The 11,918-nt window shown below is 44.4% G+C and overlaps 1 protein-coding gene and 1 non-coding gene across 6 annotated transcripts in view; both read left to right on the forward strand.

The window, feature by feature from the left end:
• The window catches only part of vps8 (VPS8 subunit of CORVET complex), a 518,442-nt gene that overhangs the window by 315,679 nt on the left and 190,845 nt on the right, over window positions 1–11,918 (forward strand). The gene's annotated exons all lie outside the window — the stretch shown is intronic.
• On the forward strand, window positions 10,547–10,642 carry trnai-uau. Its single transcript has 2 exons — window positions 10,547–10,584; window positions 10,607–10,642. It is a non-coding gene; the product is annotated as a tRNA-Ile (tRNA).

The raw sequence follows: 11,918 nt of genomic DNA on the forward strand, positions 1-11,918 counted from the left end.
GCAATGGGTCCTACAGGTTCGACTGATGAACTCAGGGCATGTATGGGAACATGGAACTCTGACGTCATAGCTATTACAAAAGCTTGGCTGAGGGAAGGACCGCACTGCCAGCTCAATGTTCCGGGTTTTAGACGCTATAGAAAGGATAGAAAAGGAGGATAGAAAAGGAGGCAAGAGAGGAGAGTTTTTGATTAAGGAAACCATTACTACGGTAATTAGAGAAGATATTTCCAGTGAAATTAGAAATAAGAAAGGGGTGATTGCCTTGATGGGATTGTACTGTAGGCCGCCCAATTGTCAGAGGGAAATTGAAGAACAAATATGTAGAGAGATCTCAGATATATGTAAGAATAATAGGGTTGTAATACTTTGGGTTTTAATTTTCCAAACATTGACTGGGATTGCCATAGTGTTAAAGACTTGGATGGGGAAGAATTTATTTAGTGTATTCAAGAAAATTTTCTTCATTAATATGTAAATGTACCTATTAGAGAAGGAGCAAAACTTGACCTTCTCTTGGGAAATTAGATGGGGCGAGTGACTGAATTGTTAGTAGGGGGATCATTTTGGATTAGTGATCATAATTCTGTTAGTTTCTTAATAGTTACGAGAAAGGATAAACTTTCCATAAAATATAAAGTTCTTAACAGGTATGGTGTGAGATAAGAACTTTCAAAAGTTGATTGGAGTAGACTGTTTGCAGGTAAAATTCAAGCGTCAAGTGGGAAGCTTTCAAAAGTGTGATAATGAGAGTTCGGAGGCATTATGTTCCTGTTAGAGTGAAGGGTAAGGCTGTTAAGAGTAGGGAACAAAGGGTAAAGCTGGTAAGAGTAGGAACAATGGATGCATAAAGATATTGAGGTTCTAGTCAAGAATAAGAAAATCACAGATATAGACAGTTGGGTTCAAATGAATTTCTTGAAGAGTATAAAGAGTGTAGGGGTATTCTTAAGAGGGAAATCAGGAGAGCAAAGAGGGGATATGAGATGGCAGGTATGGTTAAGGATAATGAAAAGAGATTCTGCAATTACATTAAGAGCAAAAGAGCAACTCGAGAGAGAATAGGGCCGCTTAAAGATCATTGAGGTCATCCATGTGTTGAACCTCGGGTAATGGGAGAGATACTAAATGAATACTTCTTGTCCCAGTTTTTACTGTGGAGAAAGAAATGGCGGCCAGAGAACTCAGGAAAATAAATGTTGATATTTTGAAAACACTTCACTTTACAGAAAAAGAAGTGCTAGAGGTCATAGAAAACATACAGGTGGAATCAATCTCTGGGACCTGATCAAGTGTATTCCAGGATGTTGTGGGAAGTTAGGGAAGAAATTGTGGGGCTCGTAGCAGAAGTATTTACATTATCTATAAACATGGGTGACGTGCCAGAGGACTGGAGGATGGCTAACGTTGTGCCTTTATTTAAGAAAGGCTGAAAGGTGAAACCTGGGAACTGCCTGACATTGGTGGTGGGTAAGTTGTTGGAGATGATCTTGAAAGATAGAATTTACATGCATTTGGAGAGGCAAGGACTGATTAGGGATAGTCAGCATGGTTTTGTGCGTGGGAAATCGTGCCTCGCAAACTTGATCGAGTTTTTTGAGGAAGTAACCAAAGTATTTATGAGGGCAAAGCAGTAGATATTGTTTACATGGACTTTAATAAAGCCTTTGACAAGGTTCCACTTGGTAGACTAATTAATAAAGTTAGATCATATGGGATTCAGGGTGAGCTTGCCAATTGGTTACAAAATTGGCTTGACAGTAGGAAACAGAGGATGGCAGTGGAGGGTTGTTTTTCAGACTGGAGGCCTGTGACCAGCGGTGTTCCACAGGGACTGGTACTGGGTCCACTTTTGTTTGTTATTTATATAAATGGTTTGAATGAGAATATTAGAAGGCATGGTTAGTAAGTTTGTGGGTGACACCAAAATTGCTGGTATTGTAGACAGAGAAGAAGGCTATCTAAGATTACAAAGAGATCTTGATTAGTTGGGTCAAAAGGATGAAGAGTGGCAGATGGAGATTCATTTGGATAAATGTGAGGTATTGCATTTTGGTAAAACAAACAAGAGCAGGACTTACGGTAGGGCCCTGGGTAGAAATTATAGAACAGAGAGAGACCGAGGGATTCAGGTGTGTAATTCTTTGAAATTTGCATCACAGGTAGACAGGATGGTTAAGAGGGCATTTCATTGCTCAGACCTTTTGAAGGTAGGAACTGAGACATCATATTGATGTTGTACAGGACATTGGTCAGGCCTCTTCTGGAGTACTGTGTACAGTTCTGGGCACCCCACTATGAGAAGGATATTATTAAATTGGAGAGGGTTCAGAAAAGCTTTCCAGGATGTTGCCAAGAATGGAGCGTTTGAGTTTTAAAACTAGGCTGGATAATTTGGAACTTCTTTCACTGGAGCATAGGCAGTTGAGGGGTGACCTTATTGAGGTTTATAAAATCATGAGGGGCATAGATAAGATGAATAGCAAGGGTCTTTTCCTTAGGGTGGAGGAGTTCAAAAATAGGGGGCACATTTTTAAGGTGGAAGTAGAAAGTTTTAAAAAGGACATGAGGGGCAACCTTTTTATACAGAAAGTGGTTCGTGTGTGGAATGTACTGCCAGGAAGGAAGTGGAGGATGCAGGTATGGTTACAATATTTAACAGACATGTGGATAGGTACACGAATAGGTAAGGTTTGGAGGGATGTGGGCCAAACAGAGGCAAGTGGGACTAATTTAGTCTGTGAACATGGTCGGCGTGAACTGGTTGGACCGAAGGATCGGTTTCCATGCTGTATGACTCTGAGTCTATATCGCAAAACCTCACAGACAGAAGTGGGTCTACAGCCATCGGAGAGGCAGAGAATTGAGACAGGGTTAGATAGTTCTGCACAAGGCAGCAAAAATGTTATCTCTGTTGTTCACCATGCAGGTGGGTTCTTATACTCAGATTGAAGAGACCAAGTTTGTAAGGACTTACAGGAGGCTGGAAGATTCACCTGGCTTGGGCTAGATTATGGTTCATAGATCATAGAATCCCTACAGTGTGAAAACAGGCCATTCGGACCAACAAGTCCACACTACCCCTCCGAAGAGCATCCCACCCAGACCCACTCCCCTAATTTCCCATGTCTAACACACCTAACCTAAAGACCCCTGGGCACTATGGGCAATTTATTTGCCTGGTGTTAGGAGGGCTTATTACAAACGTCCTCTTACTAGAGGACGGTGAGTAAATTTCAGAAAGATGAGGTTTGCCACAAACATGAATTTCAGAGGAAAACAATCCCAGCATTAAATAAATAATGTGAATGAGTAATGAATAAAAATAACAATGTGAACATGTCTAGCACTGGTGCTAATTAATAAAATATTTTTGTGTCCATTCTGTCTTTGGTTGGGGATGAGCAGTCTAGAAGAGGAGGAGGAGGAGAAGGGTGTGTGTGTGTGTTTGGCTCGATCTCACCCACCTTTCCATCCATTCATCCACACCAGCCATGCAGCGACATATCCATTTGCTGACATCCAATCATATACACACATGCACAAGCACCCATTGACACACAGACACACACACACACACACACACACACACACACACACACAGAGTCACACAGGTGTCATGAAGCTCGGTGGTTAACATACCTAAAGAGCAGTATAGGTCAGCAATAAAGATACCAACACGAGTTACCACCCACTTGATTTAATATTTCAACCATTCCCATCTGTGCTATTGCAATAATCACTGCTCCTCATGACCTCCTTGTTGTCCCCCTACCCCAGTGGTGGCAACAGCCCGACTCATTCCCCGCCCTCCATCCCCAGCTCAGATGATGATCTGACTCTAATTTCTTTCTCTCCAAGCCAGCCTGTAACCATCCATTCCCTGCCCCCATCCCCATACACTCACTGCTGTTTAGTCGAGGTCTTCTACTGGGTGAAAACACGGGCAGAAACTGTTTCCCTTCTTAATTTTCTGCGTTAGGCTCACTACTGCCTTTGTCATCCTTGGTGCTACCTCTGCTTCCGTGTAGAGGAGTACTGATTCAACAGAGGTAGTTTGAAGGGCAGCACAGATTGTCATCAGCAGGAGGTTTCCTTGCCTGCATTTGACATGGTGCAATGAGAGTTCATGGCGTCTGGAACCATTGTTGACGAATCCCAGGGCAACTCCCTCCTACCTATATATCACTATCCCTACATTTCTGATGAATCTGTCCATGATAAGGGAAGGTGATGGTAGTGTCTGAGTCAGTTTATTTAAGGTATCATTGTGTGAGGATGGCTGTGTCAGGCTTCTACTTGACCAGTTATGAGATAACTCTCCTGGTTTTGGCACTATCTGCCAGATGTTAGCGAGGAGGACTTTGGACGTTTGGCAAGGCTGTGTTTGCCATCGTCATTTCACGTGCCTAGATCAATGTCAGGCGGTCTGTCCAGTGTCACCACCTTCTCTTAGACCTTGTATACAACTGTGTGACTTGGAGAGTAACTTAAGAATCAATCACATTGTTGTGGGTCTGGAGTCACATATAGGCTAGATCAGTTAGGAATGGCAGCTGCCCTTCTGTAAAGGATAGAGAGTGGAGAATCTTTTGACTGATTTTGAGAGAATGAGGTGTCAACTTCAGGGACAGTGTAAATATAACTGGATCACGTGGCCTTCAATCATGCCAAAAGTTAATTGACTTTTCTTTCTGTCTTTTAGAGTGTAAATTGCCTGCAAAACTTTATTTAGTCAATGTTGCTTTTAGTTTTTCTTTTGCAATACAAGCTTAAAAATGTGAAGCTTAAAATTGTGTGATCTTCTCGGTCAGTGGAAATTCAAACCTCTCTCTAAAAGTTATCAGTCTCTGCAGAGATCATAACACTTTGCATTTCATGTTTATCTTTCAATGACAATTAATTTTATACTAACAATTAGAAAGAAAATAGCTGGGAAATGCTGAAAAGCATTATGTTCAAATTTATACACAGGAAAGATTCATTGTGATATTGTAAAATTACACAGAATTAATTATAATTATAAAAGTTTGAAGTGCAATAGCCTGTTTAGAGAATTCTTACGGTTAGCTTTAGAGAAAACATATTAAACTCCCCTCCTAAAATTTGAGTTAGTGATTTTATTTTCTGATTATTTGAAAGATCCGATTCTGTAAGTTTTCTTTTACATGCAGCAGCTGGTTTAATACTTATAAAGCAGTTTCTTTTATGCACTGGAGGAGAAGCTGCAGTTATGGTGGCAGAAGCAGAACTTCAGGAAAGGTGGTGGCATAATGGTAATGTTACTGGACTAGTAATCCAGAACCTTAAGCTAATGCTCAGCAAATATTTCCTATTGTAATAACATCACAGTGATGATTTTACCATGTCATTTGAAACAATCTATGATATTGCACTTTATGTACAGCAACAACAATTTTAACAGAGACCAACATAATTATCAGCCCCGGTGCTAATTCCAGATAGGTTTAGCATAAATACCATAAGAAACAGGAGCTCTAAGTACTTGTACCTAAGATGGCATTTTTAGAAGGCAGCCATTGTAAAACCTTTTCACTGTACTCCTGTACTTCTGTACAAATGACAATAAAGGACATTGATATTGATATTCATATTCATAAGAGTTAAACTGACTAGAGAATACAACCATGGGATAAACCAGCTGAGAAATTAATTGACCTATCATCATGGAAATAACACTAAGCAGATATTGGTACCATCCCTATCTCTGAGCCAGAAGGTCCAAGTCTTACATGTCCCATTTTGTCAGGACATGCCTGAACAGCTTGATTTAATGTTACGAAGTTTTTGGAAGTAACAATAGTATAGCATAAATAGGATCAGCTGTTTGGTGTCAAACCTAACACAAAGGAAGATGGTTGTGGTTTTGGCATGTCAGTCATTCTCAGCCAGAGTAAATTACTGCAGTCGGATCCTGGGCCCAATTATCTAATTCATATAAGTTTAAAAGGCGGGTGTTCATTTTGAAAGACTTCCTCATCAATATCAATTTTCAGCGCTATTCATGACATTTCAATTGCTGAAGCAGTCATGTCTATATGCAGCGAGACTTAGACAACATCCAGGTCTGCGTGATAATGGCAGGTAACATTCACACCACAACAAAGCATCTGTCAATGGCCAGCTCCAACTGGAGAGAATCTAACCATTGCCTCTTGACATTCAAAGGCATAACTTTCACTGAATCACCAACTATGAATATATATTGGGGTTGCTTGTGACAAGAAACTGAACTGGCGCAGTCATATTAAATACTGTGCCTACTAGAGCAGGTCAGAGGCTAGGAATTCAGTGGTGTGTAATTCACCTGGTACAAGTACTCTGAACTTGCCTGGATGAGCACAGCTCAGACAACATTTGAGAAGCCAGACATTATTCAAGACAAGCAGCCCACTTGATTGGTTCTCCATTCATTGAACTTCAAGTGATAGGAGCCCAGAACGCATTGCCAGAAGAGGTGCTGGAAGCAGGCATGATGGCTACGTTTAAGAGGCATCTTGATGGTTACAGGAATAGGGAGTGAATAGAGGGATACGGACCAAATAAGGGCAGAAGGCTTTTCTTTTAGATTAGTTAGGGTGTGATAATCGGCACAGGCTTGGAGGGCCAAAGGGCTTGTTCTTGTGCTGTACCTCTCTTTTGTTCTTTTGCTTTTGTGTTCACACCCTTCACCACTGACATGGACACAATACACCTCAGTAACTCACCTTGGCTCCACCTAGGAAGTCAAAGGCAGGAGATGGATGGGAAAACCACAACCTGCAAGTTCCTCCCCAAGCCGCACTCTGTAATGATGGGCGCCATCCCTTCACTGTTACTGGGTCAGTATTACTGAGAGTATTTCTACACTCCATGGACTGTAATAGTTCAAGAAAACAGTCACCACCACCTTCTCAAGGGCAGCTGGGGATGGGCACTGAACATTGGCCTAGTCAGCAATGCACACATCCCCTGAATGAATTTTTTTTTAAAAAATGCTTTCAGTGACAGTCGAACGGGAGGAGAACAATATGCTGGACTCTAATTGTGTGAGCTTAATTGTGTTAACACATACATTTCTTACCTTTAATTTTGAACTTGGAGGGATTGGACGAGAAATTTGTCTTCAAATGCCTGATGAATATTTGGCTTAATTTTCAATAGGAGTTACATGACAGGTTGCTACTGACTTACCAATCTGGTAATTTAAAGATGTTGAAAGACTTCCTGAAATCAATTGAAGCAGAAGGTTCAGGTCATGTCCTCCCGATATCACGGAGTTATATTTCCATTTACATAATCCACATGTGTAGCCTATAACACTGTGCGACGAAAAGCTCGTATCTCTGAACTATTTCATACGTATGAAGCAATGTTTGACTGAATGGCTTCGTTGAGATAGAAATAAATGCAAAAGTGGTGCGCTCACTCTCACTACTAACTTTTGTTAGCCAGAACCATTGCATTTCATACAGAAAGCACGGTTTAATTATTGTAAGAAAAATACATAAATCATAATACATGTACAGTACAACATTCCGATGTTTTCTCAGAGCAGCTTGCATTCTGTAAAGATTAAGGGTGCGAAATTGGCTCGTGTTTCTACTCAGATGATTTTTCATTTATATATTTATTTATTGTTTGGAAGAAAGTCTTAAACGGCCATTGTCATAACCACGAGGCATATCTACAGCATAGTCAGTAAAATATGATTTATAGACCCCATTTAGTTTCCTTTTATATTTCTAAGTTTCAATTTTAAAAGGACTGAGCAGCAAAACTTCAGCTTGAAAACAAGATCTAAGATTAGTTTATTACACATCTATCGCTGAAAGTTACTCAGTAAAAAATATGATGTAGTTTAAAATACAAAGACTAAACATAGATTTGGATAAAATAATCTTGAGAAGTATGGGAAAAGGCAGGTGATTGGAGTTGAGGTTTATCAGATCAGGCCTGAATGGTAGAGCAGATTTGATGGGTCTGTGTCCTATGGTCTTGTTACGAAAATAAACTCAGTTCCTTATAATTGCACATTAGTTACTTGCTTGTAGATTCTCTTGCTGAATCGTTAAATGTTTTTAAGGCAATGATAGGTTTTTGAACAGTAAACAAATTAAGGGTTATGGTGAACAGGTGGGTAAGTGAAGCTGAGTCCACGAAAAAATGCGCTATGATCTTATTAAATGACGGAACAGTCTTGACGAGCCAAATGGCCTACTCCTGGCTCGTATTTCTTTGTTTTTTTCGTTCCTTTGAAGGTGAAAACTTGCTTCTGTAGTTGATGAGTTGAAGTTTGCTTATACAGTTGAGCTCAGTAAATACAACATTCTGCAACTGGTTACAACCCGGGCTCTTTTTGACAGAAGTATGCTTGATTTCTTATAGCCTTTTTCTTTGAGCAGAGAAACTTTTACCCAATGTTGTGTTTTAAGATCTTCTTTACAGTTCTGTCTTAAAGTGATGTCTCACAGAGTTTTCTACACATTGTAACTTAAGAGGCTGCTATGTTCAATTCTGATGAATCATTGCCCAACTCAGCCAAGTCACTTATGCCTGAATTACTCGTGGAGGATTCTTCCAGTTCCTTGTCTCTCTCTCAAGTTTTTGAATTCTCTTGCCTTTAAGGACTCATGTTGTCCAAAACGTAACTAACGCTGAATGGTTCTCTCATGATCCAGAAATGTGCAGGCCAGGTGGATTGGCCACACTGAATTGTCCATAATATTCAGGGATATGCAGGCTAGGTGCATCAGCCATGGTAAATGCGGGGTTTTGGGGGATAGGATGGTGGGCTGGGTCTGAATTAGATGCTCTTCAGAGAGTCCGTTCGGGACTCGATGGGTGAAATGGTCACTTTTCGCATTGTAGGGGTTCAATGATTCTATAGTCTATGATTCTAATGGTTACTGTTGAGATATGGGCTCTTGATACAGTGTGTGTCCTTCCCTCTGAGCCAGGAAGTCTCGGTTCAAGTCCCATCTGCTCTAAATGTGTGTCATAACATCTGTGAACAGGTTGATTTGACTATCTTCCCCGCCTATCTTCTCTGGCTGAAATGAATCAACAAGAATCAGCCATGTGACTACTGGCAGCATTTTTGAGATGCTGCGTCTTTTTTTTCAAAAGTCATATTAGCCTTTTTTATGAAGCAGGAAGCCACGCTGTTCACATTGCAACAACATCAAATGCAAGTAAACGAGACAACAAGGTGCAGGGCTGGATGAACACAGCAGGCCAAGCAGCATCATAGGAGCTGAGAGGCTGACGTTTCGGGCCTAGACCCTTCATCAGAAAAGGGGGAGGGGAAGGGGGTTTTGAAATAAATAGGGAGAGAGTGGGAGGCGGACAGAAGAGGGATAGAGGAGAGGATAGGTGGAGAGGAAACAAACAGGTCGAAGAGGCGGGGATGGAGCCAGGAAAGGTGAGTGTAGGTAGGGAGTTAGGAAGGGGATAGGTCAGTCCAGGGAGGACGGACAGGTCAAGGGGGCGGGATGAGGTTGGTCGGTAGGAGATGGAGGTGCGCCTTGAGGTGGGGGGAGGGGATAGGTGGGAGGAAGAACAGGTTAGGGAGGCAGGGACGAGCTGGACTGGTTTTGGGATGCGGTGGGGGGAGGGGAGATTTTGAAACTTGTGAAATCCACATTGATAGCATTGGGCTGCAGGGTTCCCAAGCGGAATATGAGTTGCTGTTCCTGCAACCTTCGGGTGGCATCGTTGTGGCACTGCAGGAGGCCCAGGATGGACATGTCGTCTGAGGAATGGGAGAGGGAGTTGAAATGGTTCGCGACTGGGAGGTGCAGTTGTTTGTTGCGAACCGAGCGTAGGTGTTCTGCAAAGCGGTCCCCGAGTCTCCGCTTGGTTTCCCCGATGTAGAGGAAGCCACACCGGGTACAGCGGATGCAGTATACCACATTGGCAGATGTGCAGGTGAACATCTGCTTGATGTGGAAAGTCTTCTTGGGGCCTGGGATGGGGGTGAGGGAGGAGGTATGGGGGCAGGTGTAGCACTTCCTGCGGTTGCAGGGAAAAGTGCCGGGTGTGGTGGAGCTGGAGGGGAGTGTGGAGCGGACAAGGGAGTCACGGAGAGAGTTGTCCCTCCGGAAAGCAGATAAGGGTGGGGAGGGAAAGATGCCTTTGGTGGTGGGGTCGGATTGCAGACGGCAGAAGTGTCGGAGGATGATGCGTTGGATCCGGAGGTTGGTGGGGTGGTACGTGAGGACGAGGGGGATTCTTTTTTGGTTTTTATTGCGTGGACGGGGTGTGAGGGATGAGGTGCGGGAAATGTGGGAGACACGGTTGAGGGCGTTCTCGACCACCGAGGAGGGGAAGTTACGGTCCTTGAAAAACGAGGACAACTGAGATGTACGGGAGTGGAATGCCTCATCCTGGGAGCAGATGCGGCGGAGGCGAAGGAATTGGGAATAGGGGATAGCATTTTTGCAGGAAGGTGGGTGGGAGGAGGAGTATTCTAGGTAGCTGTGGGAGTCGGTGGGCTTGAAATGAATATCGGTTTCTAGGTGGTTGCCCGATATGGAGACAGAGAGGTCCAGTGGCGCAATCGGTCAGCGCGCGGTACTTATATGGCAGTATTGAGGCGTGTGCAATGCCGAGGTTGTGAGTTCGAGCCTCACCTGGAGCAATTTTAGTTCGCCCACAGCCGACGCCGACACAGCTCCGCCCACAGCCTCCACAGCCAGCAGCTCCAGAGGAGACAGCAGCACCCAGCCCTGCCGAGTGTTCACCATCCCCCCAGACCTACCCCTTACTGAGGACGAACGGTCAGTCCTCAGTAAAGGGCTCACCTTTGTCCCCCTCCACCCACAGATCAACGAATACCGCTCACGCTTGGATATAGAGCAGTTTTTCCGCCGCCTCCGCCTCCACGCTTACTTCTCTAACCGTGAACCTAACCCTCCCTCTACTGACCCCTTCTCCCGCTTCCAACACACCCCCTCCTCCTGGACACCACCCCAAGGTCTCCTACCCTCCCTGGACCTCTTCATCTCCAACTGCCGTCGAGACATCAATCGCCTCAACCTCTCCACCCCTCTCACCCACTCCAACCTCTCCCCCGCAGAATGTGCAGCCCTCCGCTCCCTCCGCTCCAATCCCAACTTCACCATAAAACCCGCGGACAAGGGAGGCGCAGTTGTAGTATGGCGCACTGACCTCTACATCGCCGAGGCCGGCCGCCAACTCTCCGACACCTCCTCCTACCGCCCCCTTGATCATGACCCCACCCCTGAGCACCAAACCATCATCTCGCAAACCATCCACAACCTCATCACCTCAGGTGACCTCCCACCCACGGCCTCCAACCTCATCGTTCCCCAACCTCGCACTGCCCGCTTCTATCTCCTTCCCAAAATCCACAAACCTGAATGCCCTGGTCGACCCATTGTCTCCGCCTGCTCCTGCCCCACCGAACTGATCTCCAACTATCTAGACTCCATTTTCTCCCCCTTGGTCCAGGAACTCCCTACCTATGTCCGTGACACCACCCACGCCCTCCACCTCCTCCAGAACTTCCAATTCCCCGGTCCCCCACACCTCATCTTTACCATGGACGTCCAGTCCCTCTACACCTGCATTCCCCATGCAGATGGCCTTAAGGCCCTCCGCTTCTTCCTGTCCCGCAGGCCCGACCAGTCCCCCTCCACTGACACCCTCATCCGCTTAGCCGAACTCGTCCTCACACTCAACAACTTCTCTTTCAATTCCTCCCACTTCCTACAGACAAAGGGGGTAGCCATGGGTACCCGCATGGGCCCAAGCTACGCCTGCCTCTTTGTAGGTTACGTGGAACAATCCCTCTTCCGTACCTACACCGGCCCTAAACCCCACCTCTTCCTCCGTTACATTGATGACTGTATCGGCGCCGCCTCGTGCTCCCACGAGGAGCTCGAACAGTTCAT

This window comes from Rhincodon typus, chromosome 7 (genome assembly GCF_021869965.1).
Source record: "Rhincodon typus isolate 14 chromosome 7, sRhiTyp1.1, whole genome shotgun sequence".
Lineage (NCBI taxonomy): Eukaryota > Metazoa > Chordata > Chondrichthyes > Orectolobiformes > Rhincodontidae > Rhincodon > Rhincodon typus.